Source organism: Orcinus orca, unplaced genomic scaffold (assembly GCF_937001465.1).
Source record: "Orcinus orca unplaced genomic scaffold, mOrcOrc1.1 scaffold_469, whole genome shotgun sequence".
Lineage (NCBI taxonomy): Eukaryota > Metazoa > Chordata > Mammalia > Artiodactyla > Delphinidae > Orcinus > Orcinus orca.
The window spans coordinates 13,070-39,651 of NW_026043938.1; the positions used below are offsets into that span (position 1 = coordinate 13,070).

The 26,582-nt window shown below is 55.4% G+C and overlaps 1 long non-coding RNA gene across 14 annotated transcripts in view; it reads right to left on the reverse strand.

Moving 5' to 3' along the window:
• LOC125963353 (uncharacterized) overlaps positions 1 to 26,582 on the reverse strand; it is a 51,043-nt gene that overhangs the window by 12,669 nt on the left and 11,792 nt on the right. For 4 of the 14 annotated variants that reach the window (XR_007475205.1, XR_007475201.1, XR_007475200.1 and 1 more), the window contains exon 2: positions 94 to 215. This is a non-coding gene — a long non-coding RNA (uncharacterized LOC125963353). Of the gene's footprint in view, positions 1 to 93; positions 216 to 735; positions 848 to 3,417; positions 3,537 to 6,098; positions 6,218 to 8,779; positions 8,899 to 11,461; positions 11,581 to 16,824; positions 16,944 to 19,506; positions 19,626 to 22,188; positions 22,308 to 24,871; positions 24,959 to 26,582 lie in introns of those variants that run through there. The other 10 variants (XR_007475193.1, XR_007475192.1, XR_007475204.1 and 7 more) reach the window with 9 other exon arrangements.

Genomic DNA, 26,582 nt, shown 5'->3' on the forward strand with positions numbered 1-26,582 from the left:
AGAGTACTGTGCTGAAAACCGCACAGAACACGGAGACGTACCCCCATTCGCAGGGAGGTTAGATACCAGAGAGGGAGACAAGATGTAGATTACCTTACGGCCGTTCCGCACATGTCTTGTTAAACAGTTTACAGCTTCAGGGGAGAGAAGGGATCCAGAAATCACCTGGATTCTCAGTGAAGTCTTCCCAGAGAAGCAGGTGCAAAATAGGTGGACTGGAAGAAACAAAACAATTAACCTCGTGGGTAGATATGAAACGGAGCAGAGGTGCACAGATATTTAGACCCCGTTCTTCCTTGAAACGTCTAGAAAGTGAAACTGAAGCCAAATTACGGAGGGCCTTGAGTGTCAGTCTTAGGAGCTTGGCCGTATGGGGATGACAGCGGGTGCCACGGACGGCTCGGAAGAGGGCAAGGGCATAACCCAAGAGCCCTGGGAGGTGTAGGAGAGGTCGCAGCGAGGGAGGTAGAAAGGCATGCGATTCTCCGAAGCACTCACCGTAAGCCAGGTGTAAACTCATAACCGGTAGACGCGGAGTAAGGGCGACACAGATGGCAGGGAGGAGTACGAGGGACACTAGAAAGGAAAACGGTCAGGGCTTCACCAGGGATTGGGTGCATTCCTTTCTCCCTCTAACAGAGGTTATCAGTAACCGGGCTGGTCGCTGGGAATCAAGAGCAAGCAAAACAGGCGTGATCTCTTCTTCCTCACGGACCACGGGGTAAACTTACCTACCTGAAACTGGATGTGAAAGGCGACGACGGCCATAAGCGAGAGGTGCGTGGTATCACGTGAGCTACGGTAGGGGGACGTGATGAGTTGAGTCGGTAAGGGGACGCTTTCTTGACCAAGTGACACCTGAGAAGAGATGAGAAGGGTGAGGCGGCATCAGTCAGCTGCAAACTAAACAGAGGGACACTTCCTGCAGAGGGGCAGCACGGGCGATGCGCCGTTGTAAGTATGCAGGCCTGAGAGGAGGCCACTGTGGGCAGGATGATTGAGAATGAAAGGAAGGAGCTGCAAGACGAGGCCGCAGAGATCACGCTCCACCCTGCCCAGGGGATGCCCTGCCCTGCGGACTAGCACACCCAGAGAGAGAGTACCAGTGCACAGCCAGATGAGAAGCCCGCTCGAGAATGCAAGCCAACGCAGCTTCTTTCGCCAAGAAAGTCTTGCCTGGTAAACTAAACAGCGTATCCATAGAGCGGACACGTGATTTACATTCTGAAGCAGGCGCCCCGCCTTACGGAACGGCGACGGTCCTCAGGGGGGCCGGGCAGGAGCCGCTCCGCGCGTCTGTGCCAGGGACCCACCCGCCTGCGGGACCTCCGGCCGCCTCGCAGGAAGCTACGACGCCCAGTCCCACGGCTACCTGTGCAGCGAGGTGTACTCCGCGGACGCGTGCCACACACACTTCAAGCGGGAGCGCGGCCTGAGTGGCAAGGCGAGAGGCCGGCCTGCCGCGCAGACCAAGAAGGCGCTCTTCGGCCTGGGCCTAGGTGCTTGCGCCGCCCCCCTGGGCCTGCCGGGCTCTGAGGGCCCTGCCCTGGACACCCTGCCCCCCTGCCCTTGGTTCAGTCACAGCAGAGGTGGCCACACCCACACCCTCTGTGACCTCGGCGTTCCACCCTCCTGCAGCCCCGCCCGCCCCCCTCCGCCGGTTGCCCTGGGCTACGGAAGCTGCATCCTGGGGCCAGGGGGTTCCCAGGAGGCCAAGGGAAGACACGATGGCCTTCAATGAGTCGCAGAGGCCTTACGTGGCCTTGTGTGGTTGGGCTCACCTCTGACGTTTCAGTGAACTCTGCGACAAGACAGGGACCTACCTGCAGCCTCACAGTTGGGCTCCACGGTAAGGTGTGCGGGACAGACCTCAAACTGACCCACGGCATGGAGCAACACCCGCCATCGAGAGGTCTACAAGAGAGCCACTGCAGCTAGCCCACAGGTCCGAGAAAACTAGGTTCTTCTTTACGTAAGTGAGTTTTGGGGAGATTTGTTGCAAAGCATTACCACAGCAAGAGCCGACTAATACAACGTTCTCCAAATCACTGCCATGTCCACGGCTGCCACCGAGCCTACGTGTAAGGCACCTGTGTCCTCGAACTTTGAGAACTCCTGAATTCTCGGTGCCTCTCCAACACAATGTACGTGGCTAAGGTGTCCCCAGATAACTTCACTAACGTACCACCGAGACCGCCCTAAGCTTTTATTGAACGCAATGCAACGCTCTTTCTATTCGTTTTCCGTTTCGACGTCGGTAAAATGCTTTCCGTCAATCTAAAAGGATGGAAAATCGGCACAAAACACTCTGCGGATAGTTGTTTTTCACAAAGGAAAATCACAAACGAAACAGGCATTTCACCGGGTGTAGAGCACTAACGCCCCCTGGTGCCTCTAAATGCCAAGTGAACAGAGGCGCTTAATTAAATATCGAATCCCAGCTCTCTCCGCTTGAGAGGGAGAGCAAGCCATTCTCAAGTGGAGGAGGGATGTTTTCAGCAGCTATCTGCAACATTCTGTGGACCTGGCCACTGTGTAGCTACAAAGAAACCTTTTGTCTGAGGAAACTAACTAAAGAAACTTGAAAGTGGAAAAAGAGAGAAAGAATGAGACAATACCCTCTTCTTGGTGACTCATTCACTTATTCGTTCACTTACCAAAGCAAATATCCACTACGTGTAGAGAGTACTGTGCTGAAAACCGCACAGAACACGGAGACGTACCCCCATTCGCAGGGAGGTTAGATACCAGAGAGGGAGACAAGATGTAGATTACCTTACGGCCGTTCCGCACATGTCTTGTTAAACAGTTTACAGCTTCAGGGGAGAGAAGGGATCCAGAAATCGCCTGGATTCTCAGTGAAGTCTTCCCAGAGAAGCAGGTGCAAAATAGGTGGACTGGAAGAAACAAAACAATTAACCTCGTGGGTAGATATGAAACGGAGCAGAGGTGCACAGATATTTAGACCCCGTTCTTCCTTGAAACGTCTAGAAAGTGAAACTGAAGCCAAATTACGGAGGGCCTTGAGTGTCAGTCTTAGGAGCTTGGCCGTATGGGGATGACAGCGGGTGCCACGGACGGCTCGGAAGAGGGCAAGGGCATAACCCAAGAGCCCTGGGAGGTGTAGGGGAGGTCGCAGCGAGGGAGGTAGAAAGGCATGCGATTCTCCGAAGCAGTCACCGTAAGCCAGGTGTAAACTCATAAACGGTAGACGCGGAGTAAGGGCGACACAGATGGCAGGGAGGAGTACGAGGGACACTAGAAAGGAAAACGGTCAGGGCTTCACCAGGGATTGGGTGCATTCCTTTCTCCCTCTAACAGAGGTTATCAGTAACCGGGCTGGTCGCTGGGAATCAAGAGCAAGCAAAACAGGCGTGATCTCTTCTTCCTCACGGACCACGGGGTAAACTTACCTACCTGAAACTGGATGTGAAAGGCGACGACGGCCATAAGCGAGAGGTGCGTGGTGTCACGTGAGCTACGGTAGGGGGACGTGATGAGTTGAGTCGGTAAGGGGACGCTTTCTTGACCAAGTGACACCTGAGAAGAGATGAGAAGGGTGAGGCGGCATCAGTCAGCTGCAAACTAAACAGAGGGACACTTCCTGCAGAGGGGCAGCACGGGCGATGCGCCGTTGTAAGTATGCAGGCCTGAGAGGAGGCCACTGTGGGCAGGATGATTGAGAATGAAAGGAAGGAGCTGCAAGACGAGGCCGCAGAGATCACGCTCCACCCTGCCCAGGGGATGCCCTGCCCTGCGGACTAGCACACCCAGAGAGAGAGTACCAGTGCACAGCCAGATGAGAAGCCCGCTCGGGAACGCAAGCCAACGCTGCTTCTTTCGCCAAGAAAGTCTTGCCTGGTAAACTAAACAGCGTATCCATAGAGCGGACACGTGATTTACATTCTGAAGCAGGCGCCCCGCCTTACGGAACGGCGACGGTTCTCAGGGGGGCCGGGCAGGAGCCGCTCCGCGCGTCTGTGCCAGGGACCCACCCGCCTGCGGGACCTCCGGCCGCCTCGCAGGAAGCTACGACGCCCAGTCCCACGGCTACCTGTGCAGCGAGGTGTACTCCGCGGACGCGTGCCACACACACTTCAAGCGGGAGCGCGGCCTGAGTGGCAAGGCGAGAGGCCGGCCTGCCGCGCAGACCAAGAAGGCGCTCTTCGGCCTGGGCCTAGGTGCTTGCGCCGCCCCCCTGGGCCTGCCGGGCTCTGAGGGCCCTGCCCTGGACACCCTGCCCCCCTGCCCTTGGTTCAGTCACAGCAGAGGTGGCCACACCCACACCCTCTGTGACCTCGGCGTTCCACCCTCCTGCAGCCCCGCCCGCCCCCCTCCGCCGGTTGCCCTGGGCTACGGAAGCTGCATCCTGGGGCCAGGGGGTTCCCAGGAGGCCAAGGGAAGACACGATGGCCTTCAATGAGTCGCAGAGGCCTTACGTGGCCTTGTGTGGTTGGGCTCACCTCTGACGTTTCAGTGAACTCTGCGACAAGACAGGGACCTACCTGCAGCCTCACAGTTGGGCTCCACGGTAAGGTGTGCGGGACAGACCTCAAACTAACCCACGGCATGGAGCAACACCCGCCATCGAGAGGTCTACAAGAGAGCCGCTGCAGCTAGCCCACAGGTCCGAGAAAACTAGGTTCTTCTTTACGTGAGTGAGTTTTGGGGAGATTTGTTGCAAAGCATTACCACAGCAAGAGCCGACTAATACAACGTTCTCCAAATCACTGCCATGTCCACGGCTGCCACCGAGCCTACGTGTAAGGCACCTGTGTCCTCGAACTTTGAGAACTCCTGAATTCTCGGTGCCTCTCCAACACAATGTACGTGGCTAAGGTGTCCCCAGATAACTTCACTAACGTACCACCGAGACCGCCCTAAGCTTTTATTGAACGCAATGCAACGCTCTTTCTATTCGTTTTCCGTTTCGACGTCGGTAAAATGCTTTCCGTCAATCTAAAAGGATGGAAAATCGGCACAAAACACTCTGCGGATAGTTGTTTCTCACAAAGGAAAATCACAAACGAAACAGGCATTTCACCGGGTGTAGAGCACTAACGCCCCCTAGTGCCTCTAAATGCCAAGTGAACAGAGGCGCTTAATTAAATATCGAATCCCAGCTCTCTCCGCTTGAGAGGGAGAGCAAGCCATTCTCAAGTGGAGGAGGGATGTTTTCAGCAGCTATCTGCAACATTCTGTGGACCTGGCCACTGTGTAGCTACAAAGAAACCTTTTGTCTGAGGAAACTAACTAAAGAAACTTGAAAGTGGAAAAAGAGAGAAAGAATGAGACAATACCCTCTTCTTGGTGACTCATTCACTTATTCGTTCACTTACCAAAGCAAATATCCACTACGTGTAGCGAGTACTGTGCTGAAAACCGCACAGAACACGGAGACGTACCCCCATTCGCAGGGAGGTTAGATACCAGAGAGGGAGACAAGATATAGATTACCTTACGGCCGTTCGCACATGTCTTGTTAAACAGTTTACAGCTTCAGGGGAGAGAAGGGATCCAGAAATCGCCTGGATTCTCAGTGAAGTCTTCCCAGAGAAGCAGGTGCAAAATAGGTGGACTGGAAGAAACAAAACAATTAACCTCGTGGGTAGATATGAAACGGAGCAGAGGTGCACAGATATTTAGACCCCGTTCTTCCTTGAAACGTCTAGAAAGTGAAACTGAAACCAAATTACGGAGGGCCTTGAGTGTCAGTCTTAGGAGCTTGGCCGTATGGGGATGACAGCGGGTGCCACGGACGGCTCGGAAGAGGGCAAGGGCATAACCCAAGAGCCCTGGGAGGTGTAGGAGAGGTCGCAGCGAGGGAGGTAGAAAGGCATGCGATTCTCCGAAGCAGTCACCGTAAGCCAGGTGTAAACTCATAAACGGTAGACGCGGAGTAAGGGCAACACAGATGGCAGGGAGGAGTACGAGGGACACTAGAAAGGAAAACGGTCAGAGCTTCACCAGGGATTGGGTGCATTCCTTTCTCCCTCTAACAGAGGTTATCAGTAACCGGGCTGGTCGCTGGGAATCAAGAGCAAGCAAAACAGGCGTGATCTCTTCTTCCTCACGGACCACGGGGTAAACTTACCTACCTGAAACTGGATGTGAAAGGCGACGACGGCCATAAGCGAGAGGTGCGTGGTGTCACGTGAGCTACGGTAGGGGGACGTGATGAGTTGAGTCGGTAAGGGGACGCTTTCTTGACCAAGTGACACCTGAGAAGAGATGAGAAGGGTGAGGCGGCATCAGTCAGCTGCAAACTAAACAGAGGGACACTTCCTGCAGAGGGGCAGCACGGGCGATGCGCCGTTGTAAGTATGCAGGCCTGAGAGGAGGCCACTGTGGGCAGGATGATTGAGAATGAAAGGAAGGAGCTGCAAGACGAGGCCGCAGAGATCACGCTCCACCCTGCCCAGGGGATGCCCTGCCCTGCGGACTAGCACACCCAGAGAGAGAGTACCAGTGCACAGCCAGATGAGAAGCCCGCTCGGGAACGCAAGCCAACGCTGCTTCTTTCGCCAAGAAAGTCTTGCCTGGTAAACTAAACAGCGTATCCATAGAGCGGACACGTGATTTACATTCTGAAGCAGGCGCCCCGCCTTACGGAACGGCGACGGTTCTCAGGGGGGCCGGGCAGGAGCCGCTCCGCGCGTCTGTGCCAGGGACCCACCCGCCTGCGGGACCTCCGGCCGCCTCGCAGGAAGCTACGACGCCCAGTCCCACGGCTACCTGTGCAGCGAGGTGGACTCCGCGGACGCGTGCCACACACACTTCAAGCGGGAGCGCGGCCTGAGTGGCAAGGCGAGAGGCCGGCCTGCCGCGCAGACCAAGAAGGCGCTCTTCGGCCTGGGCCTAGGTGCTTGCGCCGCCCCCCTGGGCCTGCCGGGCTCTGAGGGCCCTGCCCTGGACACCCTGCCCCCCTGCCCTTGGTTCAGTCACAGCAGAGGTGGCCACACCCACACCCTCTGTGACCTCGGCGTTCCACCCTCCTGCAGCCCCGCCCGCCCCCCTCCGCCGGTTGCCCTGGGCTACGGAAGCTGCATCCTGGGGCCAGGGGGTTCCCAGGAGGCCAAGGGAAGACACGATGGCCTTCAATGAGTCGCAGAGGCCTTACGTGGCCTTGTGTGGTTGGGCTCACCTCTGACGTTTCAGTGAACTCTGCGAGAAGACAGGGACCTACCTGCAGCCTCACAGTTGGGCTCCACGGTAAGGTGTGCGGGACAGACCTCAAACTGACCCACGGCATGGAGCAACACCCGCCATCGAGAGGTCTACAAGAGAGCCGCTGCAGCTAGCCCACAGGTCCGAGAAAACTAGGTTCTTCTTTACGTAAGTGAGTTTTGGGGAGATTTGTTGCAAAGCATTACCACAGCAAGAGCCGACTAATACAACGTTCTCCAAATCACTGCCATGTCCACGGCTGCCACCGAGCCTACGTGTAAGGCACCTGTGTCCTCGAACTTTGAGAACTCCTGAATTCTCGGTGCCTCTCCAACACAATGTACGTGGCTAAGGTGTCCCCAGATAACTTCACTAACGTACCACCGAGACCGCCCTAAGCTTTTATTGAACGCAATGCAACGCTCTTTCTATTCGTTTTCCGTTTCGACGTCGGTAAAATGCTTTCCGTCAATCTAAAAGGATGGAAAATCGGCACAAAACACTCTGCGGATAGTTGTTTTTCACAAAGGAAAATCACAAACGAAACAGGCATTTCACCGGGTGTAGAGCACTAACGCCCCCTAGTGCCTCTAAATGCCAAGTGCACAGAGGCGCTTAATTAAATATCGAATCCCAGCTCTCTCCGCTTGAGAGGGAGAGCAAGCCATTCTCAAGTGGAGGAGGGATGTTTTCAGCAGCTATCTGCAACATTCTGTGGACCTGGCCACTGTGTAGCTACAAAGAAACCTTTTGTCTGAGGAAACTAACTAAAGAAACTTGAAAGTGGAAAAAGAGAGAAAGAATGAGACAATACCCTCTTCTTGGTGACTCATTCACTTATTCGTTCACTTACCAAAGCAAATATCCACTACGTGTAGAGAGTACTGTGCTGAAAACCGCACAGAACACGGAGACGTACCCCCATTCGCAGGGAGGTTAGATACCAGAGAGGGAGACAAGATATAGATTACCTTACGGCCGTTCGCACATGTCTTGTTAAACAGTTTACAGCTTCAGGGGAGAGAAGGGATCCAGAAATCGCCTGGATTCTCAGTGAAGTCTTCCCAGAGAAGCAGGTGCAAAATAGGTGGACTGGAAGAAACAAAACAATTAACCTCGTGGGTAGATATGAAACGGAGCAGAGGTGCACAGATATTTAGACCCCGTTCTTCCTTGAAACGTCTAGAAAGTGAAACTGAAACCAAATTACGGAGGGCCTTGAGTGTCAGTCTTAGGAGCTTGGCCGTATGGGGATGACAGCGGGTGCCACGGACGGCTCGGAAGAGGGCAAGGGCATAACCCAAGAGCCCTGGGAGGTGTAGGAGAGGTCGCAGCGAGGGAGGTAGAAAGGCATGCGATTCTCCGAAGCAGTCACCGTAAGCCAGGTGTAAACTCATAAACGGTAGACGCGGAGTAAGGGCAACACAGATGGCAGGGAGGAGTACGAGGGACACTAGAAAGGAAAACGGTCAGAGCTTCACCAGGGATTGGGTGCATTCCTTTCTCCCTCTAACAGAGGTTATCAGTAACCGGGCTGGTCGCTGGGAATCAAGAGCAAGCAAAACAGGCGTGATCTCTTCTTCCTCACGGACCACGGGGTAAACTTACCTACCTGAAACTGGATGTGAAAGGCGACGACGGCCATAAGCGAGAGGTGCGTGGTGTCACGTGAGCTACGGTAGGGGGACGTGATGAGTTGAGTCGGTAAGGGGACGCTTTCTTGACCAAGTGACACCTGAGAAGAGATGAGAAGGGTGAGGCGGCATCAGTCAGCTGCAAACTAAACAGAGGGACACTTCCTGCAGAGGGGCAGCACGGGCGATGCGCCGTTGTAAGTATGCAGGCCTGAGAGGAGGCCACTGTGGGCAGGATGATTGAGAATGAAAGGAAGGAGCTGCAAGACGAGGCCGCAGAGATCACGCTCCACCCTGCCCAGGGGATGCCCTGCCCTGCGGACTAGCACACCCAGAGAGAGAGTACCAGTGCACAGCCAGATGAGAAGCCCGCTCGGGAACGCAAGCCAACGCTGCTTCTTTCGCCAAGAAAGTCTTGCCTGGTAAACTAAACAGCGTATCCATAGAGCGGACACGTGATTTACATTCTGAAGCAGGCGCCCCGCCTTACGGAACGGCGACGGTTCTCAGGGGGGCCGGGCAGGAGCCGCTCCGCGCGTCTGTGCCAGGGACCCACCCGCCTGCGGGACCTCCGGCCGCCTCGCAGGAAGCTACGACGCCCAGTCCCACGGCTACCTGTGCAGCGAGGTGGACTCCGCGGACGCGTGCCACACACACTTCAAGCGGGAGCGCGGCCTGAGTGGCAAGGCGAGAGGCCGGCCTGCCGCGCAGACCAAGAAGGCGCTCTTCGGCCTGGGCCTAGGTGCTTGCGCCGCCCCCCTGGGCCTGCCGGGCTCTGAGGGCCCTGCCCTGGACACCCTGCCCCCCTGCCCTTGGTTCAGTCACAGCAGAGGTGGCCACACCCACACCCTCTGTGACCTCGGCGTTCCACCCTCCTGCAGCCCCGCCCGCCCCCCTCCGCCGGTTGCCCTGGGCTACGGAAGCTGCATCCTGGGGCCAGGGGGTTCCCAGGAGGCCAAGGGAAGACACGATGGCCTTCAATGAGTCGCAGAGGCCTTACGTGGCCTTGTGTGGTTGGGCTCACCTCTGACGTTTCAGTGAACTCTGCGACAAGACAGGGACCTACCTGCAGCCTCACAGTTGGGCTCCACGGTAAGGTGTGCGGGACAGACCTCAAACTGACCCACGGCATGGAGCAACACCCGCCATCGAGAGGTCTACAAGAGAGCCGCTGCAGCTAGCCCACAGGTCCGAGAAAACTAGGTTCTTCTTTACGTGAGTGAGTTTTGGGGAGATTTGTTGCAAAGCATTACCACAGCAAGAGCCGACTAATACAACGTTCTCCAAATCACTGCCATGTCCACGGCTGCCACCGAGCCTACGTGTAAGGCACCTGTGTCCTCGAACTTTGAGAACTCCTGAATTCTCGGTGCCTCTCCAACACAATGTACGTGACTAAGGTGTCCCCAGATAACTTCACTAACGTACCACCGAGACCGCCCTAAGCTTTTATTGAACGCAATGCAACGCTCTTTCTATTCGTTTTCCGTTTCGACGTCGGTAAAATGCTTTCCGTCAATCTAAAAGGATGGAAAATCGGCACAAAACACTCTGCGGATAGTTGTTTCTCACAAAGGAAAATCACAAACGAAACAGGCATTTCACCGGGTGTAGAGCACTAACGCCCCCTGGTGCCTCTAAATGCCAAGTGAACAGAGGCGCTTAATTAAATATCGAATCCCAGCTCTCTCCGCTTGAGAGGGAGAGCAAGCCATTCTCAAGTGGAGGAGGGATGTTTTCAGCAGCTATCTGCAACATTCTGTGGACCTGGCCACTGTGTAGCTACAAAGAAACCTTTTGTCTGAGGAAACTAACTAAAGAAACTTGAAAGTGGAAAAAGAGAGAAAGAATGAGACAATACCCTCTTCTTGGTGACTCATTCACTTATTCGTTCACTTACCAAAGCAAATATCCACTACGTGTAGAGAGTACTGTGCTGAAAACCGCACAGAACACGGAGACGTACCCCCATTCGCAGGGAGGTTAGATACCAGAGAGGGAGACAAGATGTAGATTACCTTACGGCCGTTCCGCACATGTCTTGTTAAACAGTTTACAGCTTCAGGGGAGAGAAGGGATCCAGAAATCGCCTGGATTCTCCGTGAAGTCTTCCCAGAGAAGCAGGTGCAAAATAGGTGGACTGGAAGAAACAAAACAATTAACCTCGTGGGTACATATGAAACGGAGCAGAGGTGCACAGATATTTAGACCCCGTTCTTCCTTGAAACGTCTAGAAAGTGAAACTGAAGCCAAATTACGGAGGGCCTTGAGTGTCAGTCTTAGGAGCTTGGCCGTATGGGGATGACAGCGGGTGCCACGGACGGCTCGGAAGAGGGCAAGGGCATAACCCAAGAGCCCTAGGAGGTGTAGGAGAGGTCGCAGCGAGGGAGGTAGAAAGGCATGCGATTCTCCGAAGCAGTCACCGTAAGCCAGGTGTAAACTCATAAACGGTAGACGCGGAGTAAGGGCGACACAGATGGCAGGGAGGAGTACGAGGGACACTAGAAAGGAAAACGGTCAGGGCTTCACCAGGGATTGGGTGCATTCCTTTCTCCCTCTAACAGAGGTTATCAGTAACCGGGCTGGTCGCTGGGAATCAAGAGCAAGCAAAACAGGCGTGATCTCTTCTTCCTCACGGACCACGGGGTAAACTTACCTACCTGAAACTGGATGTGAAAGGCGACGACGGCCATAAGCGAGAGGTGCGTGGTGTCACGTGAGCTACGGTAGGGGGACGTGATGAGTTGAGTCGGTAAGGGGACGCTTTCTTGACCAAGTGACACCTGAGAAGAGATGAGAAGGGTGAGGCGGCATCAGTCAGCTGCAAACTAAACAGAGGGACACTTCCTGCAGAGGGGCAGCACGGGCGATGCGCCGTTGTAAGTATGCAGGCCTGAGAGGAGGCCACTGTGGGCAGGATGATTGAGAATGAAAGGAAGGAGCTGCAAGACGAGGCCGCAGAGATCACGCTCCACCCTGCCCAGGGGATGCCCTGCCCTGCGGACTAGCACACCCAGAGAGAGAGTACCAGTGCACAGCCAGATGAGAAGCCCGCTCGAGAACGCAAGCCAACGCTGCTTCTTTCGCCAAGAAAGTCTTGCCTGGTAAACTAAACAGCGTATCCATAGAGCGGACACGTGATTTACATTCTGAAGCAGGCGCCCCGCCTTACGGAACGGCGACGGTTCTCAGGGGGGCCGGGCAGGAGCCGCTCCGCGCGTCTGTGCCAGGGACCCACCCGCCTGCGGGACCTCCGGCCGCCTCGCAGGAAGCTACGACGCCCAGTCCCACGGCTACCTGTGCAGCGAGGTGTACTCCGCGGACGCGTGCCACACACACTTCAAGCGGGAGCGCGGCCTGAGTGGCAAGGCGAGAGGCCGGCCTGCCGCGCAGACCAAGAAGGCGCTCTTCGGCCTGGGCCTAGGTGCTTGCGCCGCCCCCCTGGGCCTGCCGGGCTCTGAGGGCCCTGCCCTGGACACCCTGCCCCCCTGCCCTTGGTTCAGTCACAGCAGAGGTGGCCACACCCACACCCTCTGTGACCTCGGCGTTCCACCCTCCTGCAGCCCTGCCCGCCCCCCTCCGCCGGTTGCCCTGGGCTACGGAAGCTGCATCCTGGGGCCAGGGGGTTCCCAGGAGGCCAAGGGAAGACACGATGGCCTTCAATGAGTCGCAGAGGCCTTACGTGGCCTTGTGTGGTTGGGCTCACCTCTGACGTTTCAGTGAACTCTGCGAGAAGACAGGGACCTACCTGCAGCCTCACAGTTGGGCTCCACGGTAAGGTGTGCGGGACAGACCTCAAACTGACCCACGGCATGGAGCAACACCCGCCATCGAGAGGTCTACAAGAGAGCCGCTGCAGCTAGCCCACAGGTCCGAGAAAACTAGGTTCTTCTTTACGTAAGTGAGTTTTGGGGAGATTTGTTGCAAAGCATTACCACAGCAAGAGCCGACTAATACAACGTTCTCCAAATCACTGCCATGTCCACGGCTGCCACCGAGCCTACGTGTAAGGCACCTGTGTCCTCGAACTTTGAGAACTCCTGAATTCTCGGTGCCTCTCCAACACAATGTACGTGGCTAAGGTGTCCCCAGATAACTTCACTAACGTACCACCGAGACCGCCCTAAGCTTTTGTTGAACGCAATGCAACGCTCTTTCTATTCGTTTTCCGTTTCGACGTCGGTAAAATGCTTTCCGTCAATCTAAAAGGATGGAAAATTGGCACAAAACGCTCTGCGGATAGTTGTTTCTCACAAAGGAAAATCACAAACTAAACAGGCATTTCACCGGGTGTAGAGCACTAACGCCCCCTAGTGCCTCTAAATGCCAAGTGAACAGAGGCGCTTAATTAAATATCGAATCCCAGCTCTCTCCGCTTGAGAGGGAGAGCAAGCCATTCTCAAGTGGAGGAGGGATGTTTTCAGCAGCTATCTGCAACATTCTGTGGACCTGGCCACTGTGTAGCTACAAAGAAACCTTTTGTCTGAGGAAACTAACTAAAGAAACTTGAAAGTGGAAAAAGAGAGAAAGAATGAGACAATACCCTCCTCTTGGTGACTCATTCACTTATTCGTTCACTTACCAAAGCAAATATCCACTACGTGTAGCGAGTACTGTGCTGAAAACCGCACAGAACACGGAGACGTACCCCCATTCGCAGGGAGGTTAGATACCAGAGAGGGAGACAAGATGTAGATTACCTTACGGCCGTTCCGCACATGTCTTGTTAAACAGTTTACAGCTTCAGGGGAGAGAAGGGATCCAGAAATCGCCTGGATTCTCAGTGAAGTCTTCCCAGAGAAGCAGGTGCAAAATAGGTGGACTGGAAGAAACAAAACAATTAACCTCGTGGGTAGATATGAAACGGAGCAGAGGTGCACAGATATTTAGACCCCGTTCTTCCTTGAAACGTCTAGAAAGTGAAACTGAAACCAAATTACGGAGGGCCTTGAGTGTCAGTCTTAGGAGCTTGGCCGTATGGGGATGACAGCGGGTGCCACGGACGGCTCGGAAGAGGGCAAGGGCATAACCCAAGAGCCCTGGGAGGTGTAGGAGAGGTCGCAGCGAGGGAGGTAGAAAGGCATGCGATTCTCCGAAGCAGTCACCGTAAGCCAGGTGTAAACTCATAAACGGTAGACGCGGAGTAAGGGCGACACAGATGGCAGGGAGGAGTACGAGGGACACTAGAAAGGAAAACGGTCAGGGCTTCACCAGGGATTGGGTGCATTCCTTTCTCCCTCTAACAGAGGTTATCAGTAACCGGGCTGGTCGCTGGGAATCAAGAGCAAGCAAAACAGGCGTGATCTCTTCTTCCTCACGGACCACGGGGTAAACTTACCTACCTGAAACTGGATGTGAAAGGCGACGACGGCCATAAGCGAAAGGTGCGTGGTGTCACGTGAGCTACGGTAGGGGGACGTGATGAGTTGAGTCGGTAAGGGGACGCTTTCTTGACCAAGTGACACCTGAAAAGAGATGAGAAGGGTGAGGTGGCATCAGTCAGCTGCAAACTAAACAGAGGGACACTTCCTGCAGAGGGGCAGCACGGGCGATGCGCCGTTGTAAGTATGCAGGCCTGAGAGGAGGCCACTGTGGGCAGGATGATTGAGAATGAAAGGAAGGAGCTGCAAGACGAGGCCGCAGAGATCACGCTCCACCCTGCCCAGGGGATGCCCTGCCCTGCGGACTAGCACACCCAGAGAGAGAGTACCAGTGCACAGCCAGATGAGAAGCCCGCTCGGGAACGCAAGCCAACGCTGCTTCTTTCGCCAAGAAAGTCTTGCCTGGTAAACTAAACAGCGTATCCATAGAGCGGACACGTGATTTACATTCTGAAGCAGGCGCCCCACCTTACGGAACGGCGACGGTTCTCAGGGGGGCCGGGCAGGAGCCGCTCCGCGCGTCTGTGCCAGGGACCCACCCGCCTGCGGGACCTCCGGCCGCCTCGCAGGAAGCTACGACGCCCAGTCCCACGGCTACCTGTGCAGCGAGGTGGACTCCGCGGACGCGTGCCACACACACTTCAAGCGGGAGCGCGGCCTGAGTGGCAAGGCGAGAGGCCGGCCTGCCGCGCAGACCAAGAAGGCGCTCTTCGGCCTGGGCCTAGGTGCTTGCGCCGCCCCCCTGGGCCTGCCGGGCTCTGAGGGCCCTGCCCTGGACACCCTGCCCCCCTGCCCTTGGTTCAGTCACAGCAGAGGTGGCCACACCCACACCCTCTGTGACCTCGGCGTTCCACCCTCCTGCAGCCCCGCCCGCCCCCCTCCGCCGGTTGCCCTGGGCTACGGAAGCTGCATCCTGGGGCCAGGGGGTTCCCAGGAGGCCAAGGGAAGACACGATGGCCTTCAATGAGTCGCAGAGGCCTTACGTGGCCTTGTGTGGTTGGGCTCACCTCTGACGTTTCAGTGAACTCTGCGACAAGACAGGGACCTACCTGCAGCCTCACAGTTGGGCTCCACGGTAAGGTGTGCGGGACAGACCTCAAACTGACCCACGGCATGGAGCAACACCCGCCATCGAGAGGTCTACAAGAGAGCCGCTGCAGCTAGCCCACAGGTCCGAGAAAACTAGGTTCTTCTTTACGTGAGTGAGTTTTGGGGAGATTTGTTGCAAAGCATTACCACAGCAAGAGCCGACTAATACAACGTTCTCCAAATCACTGCCATGTCCACGGCTGCCACCGAGCCTACGTGTAAGGCACCTGTGTCCTCGAACTTTGAGAACTCCTGAATTCTCGGTGCCTCTCCAACACAATGTACGTGGCTAAGGTGTCCCCAGATAACTTCACTAACGTACCACCGAGACCGCCCTAAGCTTTTATTGAACGCAATGCAACGCTCTTTCTATTCGTTTTCCGTTTCGACGTCGGTAAAATGCTTTCCGTCAATCTAAAAGGATGGAAAATCGGCACAAAACACTCTGCGGATAGTTGTTTCTCACAAAGGAAAATCACAAACGAAACAGGCATTTCACCGGGTGTAGAGCACTAACGCCCCCTAGTGCCTCTAAATGCCAAGTGAACAGAGGCGCTTAATTAAATATCGAATCCCAGCTCTCTCCGCTTGAGAGGGAGAGCAAGCCATTCTCAAGTGGAGGAGGGATGTTTTCAGCAGCTATCTGCAACATTCTGTGGACCTGGCCACTGTGTAGCTACAAAGAAACCTTTTGTCTGAGGAAACTAACTAAAGAAACTTGAAAGTGGAAAAAGAGAGAAAGAATGAGACAATACCCTCTTCTTGGTGACTCATTCACTTATTCGTTCACTTACCAAAGCAAATATCCACTACGTGTAGCGAGTACTGTGCTGAAAACCGCACAGAACACGGAGACGTACCCCCATTCGCAGGGAGGTTAGATACCAGAGAGGGAGACAAGATATAGATTACCTTACGGCCGTTCGCACATGTCTTGTTAAACAGTTTACAGCTTCAGGGGAGAGAAGGGATCCAGAAATCGCCTGGATTCTCAGTGAAGTCTTCCCAGAGAAGCAGGTGCAAAATAGGTGGACTGGAAGAAACAAAACAATTAACCTCGTGGGTAGATATGAAACGGAGCAGAGGTGCACAGATATTTAGACCCCGTTCTTCCTTGAAACGTCTAGAAAGTGAAACTGAAACCAAATTACGGAGGGCCTTGAGTGTCAGTCTTAGGAGCTTGGCCGTATGGGGATGACAGCGGGTGCCACGGACGGCTCGGAAGAGGGCAAGGGCATAACCCAAGAGCCCTAGGAGGTGTAGGAGAGGTCGCAGCGAGGGAGGTAGAAAGGCATGCGATTCTCCGAAGCAGTCACCGTAAGCCAGGTGTAAACTCATAAACGGTAGACGCGGAGTAAGGGCAACACAGATGGCAGGGAGGAGTACGAGGGACACTAGAAAGGAAAACGGTCAGAGCTTCACCAGGGATTGGGTGCATTCCTTTCTCCCTCTAACAGAGGTTATCAGTAACCGGGCTGGTCGCTGGGAATCAAGAGCAAGCAAAACAGGCGTGATCTCTTCTTCCTCACGGACCACGGGGTAAACTTACCTACCTGAAACTGGATGTGAAAGGCGACGACGGCCATAAGCGAGAGGTGCGTGGTGTCACGTGAGCTACGGTAGGGGGACGTGATGAGTTGAGTCGGTAAGGGGACGCTTTCTTGACCAAGTGACACCTGAGAAGAGATGAGAAGGGTGAGGCGGCATCAGTCAGCTGCAAACTAAACAGAGGGACACTTCCTGCAGAGGGGCAGCACGGGCGATGCGCCGTTGTAAGTATGCAGGCCTGAGAGGAGGCCACTGTGGGCAGGATGATTGAGAATGAAAGGAAGGAGCTGCAAGACGAGGCCGCAGAGATCACGCTCCACCCTGCCCAGGGGATGCCCTGCCCTGCGGACTAGCACACCCAGAGAGAGAGTACCAGTGCACAGCCAGATGAGAAGCCCGCTCGGGAACGCAAGCCAACGCTGCTTCTTTCGCCAAGAAAGTCTTGCCTGGTAAACTAAACAGCGTATCCATAGAGCGGACACGTGATTTACATTCTGAAGCAGGCGCCCCGCCTTACGGAACGGCGACGGTTCTCAGGGGGGCCGGGCAGGAGCCGCTCCGCGCGTCTGTGCCAGGGACCCACCCGCCTGCGGGACCTCCGGCCGCCTCGCAGGAAGCTACGACGCCCAGTCCCACGGCTACCTGTGCAGCGAGGTGGACTCCGCGGACGCGTGCCACACACACTTCAAGCGGGAGCGCGGCCTGAGTGGCAAGGCGAGAGGCCGGCCTGCCGCGCAGACCAAGAAGGCGCTCTTCGGCCTGGGCCTAGGTGCTTGCGCCGCCCCCCTGGGCCTGCCGGGCTCTGAGGGCCCTGCCCTGGACACCCTGCCCCCCTGCCCTTGGTTCAGTCACAGCAGAGGTGGCCACACCCACACCCTCTGTGACCTCGGCCTTCCACCCTCCTGCAGCCCCGCCCGCCCCCCTCCGCCGGTTGCCCTGGGCTACGGAAGCTGCATCCTGGGGCCAGGGGGTTCCCAGGAGGCCAAGGGAAGACACGATGGCCTTCAATGAGTCGCAGAGGCCTTACGTGGCCTTGTGTGGTTGGGCTCACCTCTGACGTTTCAGTGAACTCTGCGACAAGACAGGGACCTACCTGCAGCCTCACAGTTGGGCTCCACGGTAAGGTGTGCGGGACAGACCTCAAACTGACCCACGGCATGGAGCAACACCCGCCATCGAGAGGTCTACAAGAGAGCCGCTGCAGCTAGCCCACAGGTCCGAGAAAACTAGGTTCTTCTTTACGTGAGTGAGTTTTGGGGAGATTTGTTGCAAAGCATTACCACAGCAAGAGCCGACTAATACAACGTTCTCCAAATCACTGCCATGTCCACGGCTGCCACCGAGCCTACGTGTAAGGCACCTGTGTCCTCGAACTTTGAGAACTCCTGAATTCTCGGTGCCTCTCCAACACAATGTACGTGACTAAGGTGTCCCCAGATAACTTCACTAACGTACCACCGAGACCGCCCTAAGCTTTTATTGAACGCAATGCAACGCTCTTTCTATTCGTTTTCCGTTTCGACGTCGGTAAAATGCTTTCCGTCAATCTAAAAGGATGGAAAATCGGCACAAAACACTCTGCGGATAGTTGTTTTTCACAAAGGAAAATCACAAACTAAACAGGCATTTCACCGGGTGTAGAGCACTAACGCCCCCTGGTGCCTCTAAATGCCAAGTGAACAGAGGCGCTTAATTAAATATCGAATCCCAGCTCTCTCCGCTTGAGAGGGAGAGCAAGCCATTCTCAAGTGGAGGAGGGATGTTTTCAGCAGCTATCTGCAACATTCTGTGGACCTGGCCACTGTGTAGCTACAAAGAAACCTTTTGTCTGAGGAAACTAACTAAAGAAACTTGAAAGTGGAAAAAGAGAGAAAGAATGAGACAATACCCTCTTCTTGGTGACTCATTCACTTATTCGTTCACTTACCAAAGCAAATATCCACTACGTGTAGAGAGTACTGTGCTGAAAACCGCACAGAACACGGAGACGTACCCCCATTCGCAGGGAGGTTAGATACCAGAGAGGGAGACAAGATGTAGATTACCTTACGGCCGTTCCGCACATGTCTTGTTAAACAGTTTACAGCTTCAGGGGAGAGAAGGGATCCAGAAATCGCCTGGATTCTCAGTGAAGTCTTCCCAGAGAAGCAGGTGCAAAATAGGTGGACTGGAAGAAACAAAACAATTAACCTCGTGGGTAGATATGAAACGGAGCAGAGGTGCACAGATATTTAGACCCCGTTCTTCCTTGAAACGTCTAGAAAGTGAAACTGAAGCCAAATTACGGAGGGCCTTGAGTGTCAGTCTTAGGAGCTTGGCCGTATGGGGATGACAGCGGGTGCCACGGACGGCTCGGAAGAGGGCAAGGGCATAACCCAAGAGCCCTGGGAGGTGTAGGAGAGGTCGCAGCGAGGGAGGTAGAAAGGCATGCGATTCTCCGAAGCAGTCACCGTAAGCCAGGTGTAAACTCATAAACGGTAGACGCGGAGTAAGGGCGACACAGATGGCAGGGAGGAGTACGAGGGACACTAGAAAGGAAAACGGTCAGGGCTTCACCAGGGATTGGGTGCATTCCTTTCTCCCTCTAACAGAGGTTATCAGTAACCGGGCTGGTCGCTGGGAATCAAGAGCAAGCAAAACAGGCGTGATCTCTTCTTCCTCACGGACCACGGGGTAAACTTACCTACCTGAAACTGGATGTGAAAGGCGACGACGGCCATAAGCGAGAGGTGCGTGGTGTCACGTGAGCTACGGTAGGGGGACGTGATGAGTTGAGTCGGTAAGGGGACGCTTTCTTGACCAAGTGACACCTGAGAAGAGATGAGAAGGGTGAGGCGGCATCAGTCAGCTGCAAACTAAACAGAGGGGCACTTCCTGCAGAGGGGCAGCACGGGCGATGCGCCGTTGTAAGTATGCAGGCCTGAGAGGAGGCCACCGTGGGCAGGATGATTGAGAATGAAAGGAAGGAGCTGCAAGACGAGGCCGCAGAGATCACGCTCCACCCTGCCCAGGGGATGCCCTGCCCTGCGGACTAGCACACCCAGAGAGAGAGTACCAGTGCACAGCCAGATGAGAAGCCCGCTCGAGAACGCAAGCCAACGCTGCTTCTTTCGCCAAGAAAGTCTTGCCTGGTAAACTAAACAGCGTATCCATAGAGCGGACACGTGATTTACATTCTGAAGCAGGCGCCCCGCCTTACGGAACGGCGACGGTTCTCAGGGGGGCCGGGCAGGAGCCGCTCCGCGCGTCTGTGCCAGGGACCCACCCGCCTGCGGGACCTCCGGCCGCCTCGCAGGAAGCGACGACGCCCAGTCCCACGGCTACCTGTGCAGCGAGGTGTACTCCGCGGACGCGTGCCACACACACTTCAAGCGGGAGCGCGGCCTGAGTGGCAAGGCGAGAGGCCGGCCTGCCGCGCAGACCAAGAAGGCGCTCTTCGGCCTGGGCCTAGGTGCTTGCGCCGCCCCCCTGGGCCTGCCGGGCTCTGAGGGCCCTGCCCTGGACACCCTGCCCCCCTGCCCTTGGTTCAGTCACAGCAGAGGTGGCCACACCCACACCCTCTGTGACCTCGGCGTTCCACCCTCCTGCAGCCCCGCCCGCCCCCCTCCGCCGGTTGCCCTGGGCTACGGAAGCTGCATCCTGGGGCCAGGGGGTTCCCAGGAGGCCAAGGGAAGACACGATGGCCTTCAATGAGTCGCAGAGGCCTTACGTGGCCTTGTGTGGTTGGGCTCACCTCTGACGTTTCAGTGAACTCTGCGACAAGACAGGGACCTACCTGCAGCCTCACAGTTGGGCTCCACGGTAAGGTGTGCGGGACAGACCTCAAACTGACCCACGGCATGGAGCAACACCCGCCATCGAGAGGTCTACAAGAGAGCCGCTGCAGCTAGCCCACAGGTCCGAGAAAACTAGGTTCTTCTTTACGTAAGTGAGTTTTGGGGAGATTTGTTGCAAAGCATTACCACAGCAAGAGCCGACTAATACAACGTTCTCCAAATCACTGCCATGTCCACGGCTGCCACCGAGCCTACGTGTAAGGCACCTGTGTCCTCGAACTTTGAGAACTCCTGAATTCTCGGTGCCTCTCCAACACAATGTACGTGGCTAAGGTGTCCCCAGATAACTTCACTAACGTACCACCGAGACCGCCCTAAGCTTTTGTTGAACGCAATGCAACGCTCTTTCTATTCGTTTTCCGTTTCGACGTCGGTAAAATGCTTTCCGTCAATCTAAAAGGATGGAAAATCGGCACAAAACACTCTGCGGATAGTTGTTTCTCACAAAGGAAAATCACAAACGAAACAGGCATTTCACCGGGTGTAGAGCACTAACGCCCCCTGGTGCCTCTAAATGCCAAGTGAACAGAGGCGCTTAATTAAATATCGAATCCCAGCTCTCTCCGCTTGAGAGGGAGAGCAAGCCATTCTCAAGTGGAGGAGGGATGTTTTCAGCAGCTATCTGCAACATTCTGTGGACCTGGCCACTGTGTAGCTACAAAGAAACCTTTTGTCTGAGGAAACTAACTAAAGAAACTTGAAAGTGGAGAAAGAGAGAAAGAATGAGACAATACCCTCTTCTTGGTGACTCATTCACTTATTCGTTCACTTACCAAAGCAAATATCCACTACGTGTAGAGAGTACTGTGCTGAAAACCGCACAGAACACGGAGACGTACCCCCCATTCGCAGGGAGGTTAGATACCAGAGAGGGAGACAAGATGTAGATTACCTTACGGCCGTTCCGCACATGTCTTGTTAAACAGTTTACAGCTTCAGGGGAGAGAAGGGATCCAGAAATCGCCTGGATTCTCAGTGAAGTCTTCCCAGAGAAGCAGGTGCAAAATAGGTGGACTGGAAGAAACAAAACAATTAACCTCGTGGGTAGATATGAAACGGAGCAGAGGTGCACAGATATTTAGACCCCGTTCTTCCTTGAAACGTCTAGAAAGTGAAACTGAAGCCAAATTACGGAGGGCCTTGAGTGTCAGTCTTAGGAGCTTGGCCGTATGGGGATGACAGCGGGTGCCACGGACGGCTCGGAAGAGGGCAAGGGCATAACCCAAGAGCCCTGGGAGGTGTAGGAGAGGTCGCAGCGAGGGAGGTAGAAAGGCATGCGATCTCCGAAGCAGTCACCGTAAGCCAGGTGTAAACTCATAAACGGTAGACGCGGAGTAAGGGCGACACAGATGGCAGGGAGGAGTACGAGGGACACTAGAAAGGAAAACGGTCAGGGCTTCACCAGGGATTGGGTGCATTCCTTTCTCCCTCTAACAGAGGTTATCAGTAACCGGGCTGGTCGCTGGGAATCAAGAGCAAGCAAAACAGGCGTGATCTCTTCTTCCTCACGGACCACGGGGTAAACTTACCTACCTGAAACTGGATGTGAAAGGCGACGACGGCCATAAGCGAGAGGTGCGTGGTGTCACGTGAGCTACGGTAGGGGGACGTGATGAGTTGAGTCGGTAAGGGGACGCTTTCTTGACCAAGTGACACCTGAGAAGAGATGAGAAGGGTGAGGCGGCATCAGTCAGCTGCAAACTAAACAGAGGGGCACTTCCTGCAGAGGGGCAGCACGGGCGATGCGCCGTTGTAAGTATGCAGGCCTGAGAGGAGGCCACCGTGGGCAGGATGATTGAGAATGAAAGGAAGGAGCTGCAAGACGAGGCCGCAGAGATCACGCTCCACCCTGCCCAGGGGATGCCCTGCCCTGCGGACTAGCACACCCAGAGAGAGAGTACCAGTGCACAGCCAGATGAGAAGCCCGCTCGAGAACGCAAGCCAACGCTGCTTCTTTCGCCAAGAAAGTCTTGCCTGGTAAACTAAACAGCGTATCCATAGAGCGGACACGTGATTTACATTCTGAAGCAGGCGCCCCGCCTTACGGAACGGCGACAGTTCTCAGGGGGACCGGGCAGGAGCCGCTCCGCGCGTCTGTGCCAGGGACCCACCCGCCTGCGGGACCTCCGGCCGCCTCGCAGGAAGCGACGACGCCCAGTCCCACGGCTACCTGTGCAGCGAGGTGTACTCCGCGGACGCGTGCCACACACACTTCAAGCGGGAGCGCGGCCTGAGTGGCAAGGCGAGAGGCCGGCCTGCCGCGCAGACCAAGAAGGCGCTCTTCGGCCTGGGCCTAGGTGCTTGCGCCGCCCCTCTGGGCCTGCCGGGCTCTGAGGGCCCTGCCCTGGACACCCTGCCCCCCTGCCCTTGGTTCAGTCACAGCAGAGGTGGCCACACCCACACCCTCTGTGACCTCGGCGTTCCACCCTCCTGCAGCCCCGCCCGCCCCCCTCCGCCGGTTGCCCTGGGCTACGGAAGCTGCATCCTGGGGCCAGGGGGTTCCCAGGAGGCCAAGGGAAGACACGATGGCCTTCAATGAGTCGCAGAGGCCTTACGTGGCCTTGTGTGGTTGGGCTCACCTCTGACGTTTCAGTGAACTCTGCGACAAGACAGGGACCTACCTGCAGCCTCACAGTTGGGCTCCACGGTAAGGTGTGCGGGACAGACCTCAAACTGACCCACGGCATGGAGCAACACCCGCCATCGAGAGGTCTACAAGAGAGCCGCTGCAGCTAGCCCACAGGTCCGAGAAAACTAGGTTCTTCTTTACGTAAGTGAGTTTTGGGGAGATTTGTTGCAAAGCATTACCACAGCAAGAGCCGACTAATACAACGTTCTCCAAATCACTGCCATGTCCACGGCTGCCACCGAGCCTACGTGTAAGGCACCTGTGTCCTCGAACTTTGAGAACTCCTGAATTCTCGGTGCCTCTCCAACACAATGTACGTGGCTAAGGTGTCCCCAGATAACTTCACTAACGTACCACCGAGACCGCCCTAAGCTTTTGTTGAACGCAATGCAACGCTCTTTCTATTCGTTTTCCGTTTCGACGTCGGTAAAATGCTTTCCGTCAATCTAAAAGGATGGAAAATTGGCACAAAACACTCTGCGGATAGTTGTTTCTCACAAAGGAAAATCACAAACTAAACAGGCATTTCACCGGGTGTAGAGCACTAACGCCCCCTAGTGCCTCTAAATGCCAAGTGAACAGAGGCGCTTAATTAAATATCGAATCCCAGCTCTCTCCGCTTGAGAGGGAGAGCAAGCCATTCTCAAGTGGAGGAGGGATGTTTTCAGCAGCTATCTGCAACATTCTGTGGACCTGGCCACTGTGTAGCTACAAAGAAACCTTTTGTCTGAGGAAACTAACTAAAGAAACTTGAAAGTGGAGAAAGAGAGAAAGAATGAGACAATACCCTCTTCTTGGTGACTCATTCACTTATTCGTTCACTTACCAAAGCAAATATCCACTACGTGTAGAGAGTACTGTGCTGAAAACCGCACAGAACACGGAGACGTACCCCCCATTCGCAGGGAGGTTAGATACCAGAGAGGGAGACAAGATGTAGATTACCTTACGGCCGTTCCGCACATGTCTTGTTAAACAGTTTACAGCTTCAGGGGAGAGAAGGGATCCAGAAATCGCCTGGATTCTCAGTGAAGTCTTCCCAGAGAAGCAGGTGCAAAATAGGTGGACTGGAAGAAACAAAACAATTAACCTCGTGGGTAGATATGAAACGGAGCAGAGGTGCACAGATATTTAGACCCCGTTCTTCCTTGAAACGTCTAGAAAGTGAAACTGAAGCCAAATTACGGAGGGCCTTGAGTGTCAGTCTTAGGAGCTTGGCCGTATGGGGATGACAGCGGGTGCCACGGACGGCTCGGAAGAGGGCAAGGGCATAACCCAAGAGCCCTGGGAGGTGTAGGAGAGGTCGCAGCGAGGGAGGTAGAAAGGCATGCGATTCTCCGAAGCAGTCACCGTAAGCCAGGTGTAAACTCATAAACGGTAGACGCGGAGTAAGGGCGACACAGATGGCAGGGAGGAGTACGAGGGACACTAGAAAGGAAAACGGTCAGGGCTTCACCAGGGATTGGGTGCATTCCTTTCTCCCTCTAACAGAGGTTATCAGTAACCGGGCTGGTCGCTGGGAATCAAGAGCAAGCAAAACAGGCGTGATCTCTTCTTCCTCACGGACCACGGGGTAAACTTACCTACCTGAAACTGGATGTGAAAGGCGACGACGGCCATAAGCGAGAGGTGCGTGGTGTCACGTGAGCTACGGTAGGGGGACGTGATGAGTTGAGTCGGTAAGGGGATGCTTTCTTGACCAAGTGACACCTGAGAAGAGATGAGAAGGGTGAGGCGGCATCAGTCAGCTGCAAACTAAACAGAGGGACACTTCCTGCAGAGGGGCAGCACGGGCGATGCGCCGTTGTAAGTATGCAGGCCTGAGAGGAGGCCACTGTGGGCAGGATGATTGAGAATGAAAGGAAGGAGCTGCAAGACGAGGCCGCAGAGATCACGCTCCACCCTGCCCAGGGGATGCCCTGCCCTGCGGACTAGCACACCCAGAGAGAGAGTACCAGTGCACAGCCAGATGAGAAGCCCGCTCGAGAACGCAAGCCAACGCTGCTTCTTTCGCCAAGAAAGTCTTGCCTGGTAAACTAAACAGCGTATCCATAGAGCGGACACGTGATTTACATTCTGAAGCAGGCGCCCCGCCTTACGGAACGGCGACGGTTCTCAGGGGGACCGGGCAGGAGCCGCTCCGCGCGTCTGTGCCAGGGACCCACCCGCCTGCGGGACCTCCGGCCGCCTCGCAGGAAGCTACGACGCCCAGTCCCACGGCTACCTGTGCAGCGAGGTGTACTCCGCGGACGCGTGCCACACACACTTCAAGCGGGAGCGCGGCCTGAGTGGCAAGGCGAGAGGCCGGCCTGCCGCGCAGACCAAGAAGGCGCTCTTCGGCCTGGGCCTAGGTGCTTGCGCCGCCCCCCTGGGCCTGCCGGGCTCTGAGGGCCCTGCCCTGGACACCCTGCCCCCCTGCCCTTGGTTCAGTCACAGCAGAGGTGGCCACACCCACACCCTCTGTGACCTCGGCGTTCCACCCTCCTGCAGCCCCGCCCGCCCCCCTCCGCCGGTTGCCCTGGGCTACGGAAGCTGCATCCTGGGGCCAGGGGGTTCCCAGGAGGCCAAGGGAAGACACGATGGCCTTCAATGAGTCGCAGAGGCCTTACGTGGCCTTGTGTGGTTGGGCTCACCTCTGACGTTTCAGTGAACTCTGCGACAAGACAGGGACCTACCTGCAGCCTCACAGTTGGGCTCCACGGTAAGGTGTGCGGGACAGACCTCAAACTGACCCACGGCATGGAGCAACACCCGCCATCGAGAGGTCTACAAGAGAGCCGCTGCAGCTAGCCCACAGGTCCGAGAAAACTAGGTTCTTCTTTACGTAAGTGAGTTTTGGGGAGATTTGTTGCAAAGCATTACCACAGCAAGAGCCGACTAATACAACGTTCTCCAAATCACTGCCATGTCCACGGCTGCCACCGAGCCTACGTGTAAGGCACCTGTGTCCTCGAACTTTGAGAACTCCTGAATTCTCGGTGCCTCTCCAACACAATGTACGTGGCTAAGGTGTCCCCAGATAACTTCACTAACGTACCACCGAGACCGCCCTAAGCTTTTGTTGAACGCAATGCAACGCTCTTTCTATTCGTTTTCCGTTTCGACGTCGGTAAAATGCTTTCCGTCAATCTAAAAGGATGGAAAATTGGCACAAAACGCTCTGCGGATAGTTGTTTCTCACAAAGGAAAATCACAAACTAAACAGGCATTTCACCGGGTGTAGAGCACTAACGCCCCCTAGTGCCTCTAAATGCCAAGTGAACAGAGGCGCTTAATTAAATATCGAATCCCAGCTCTC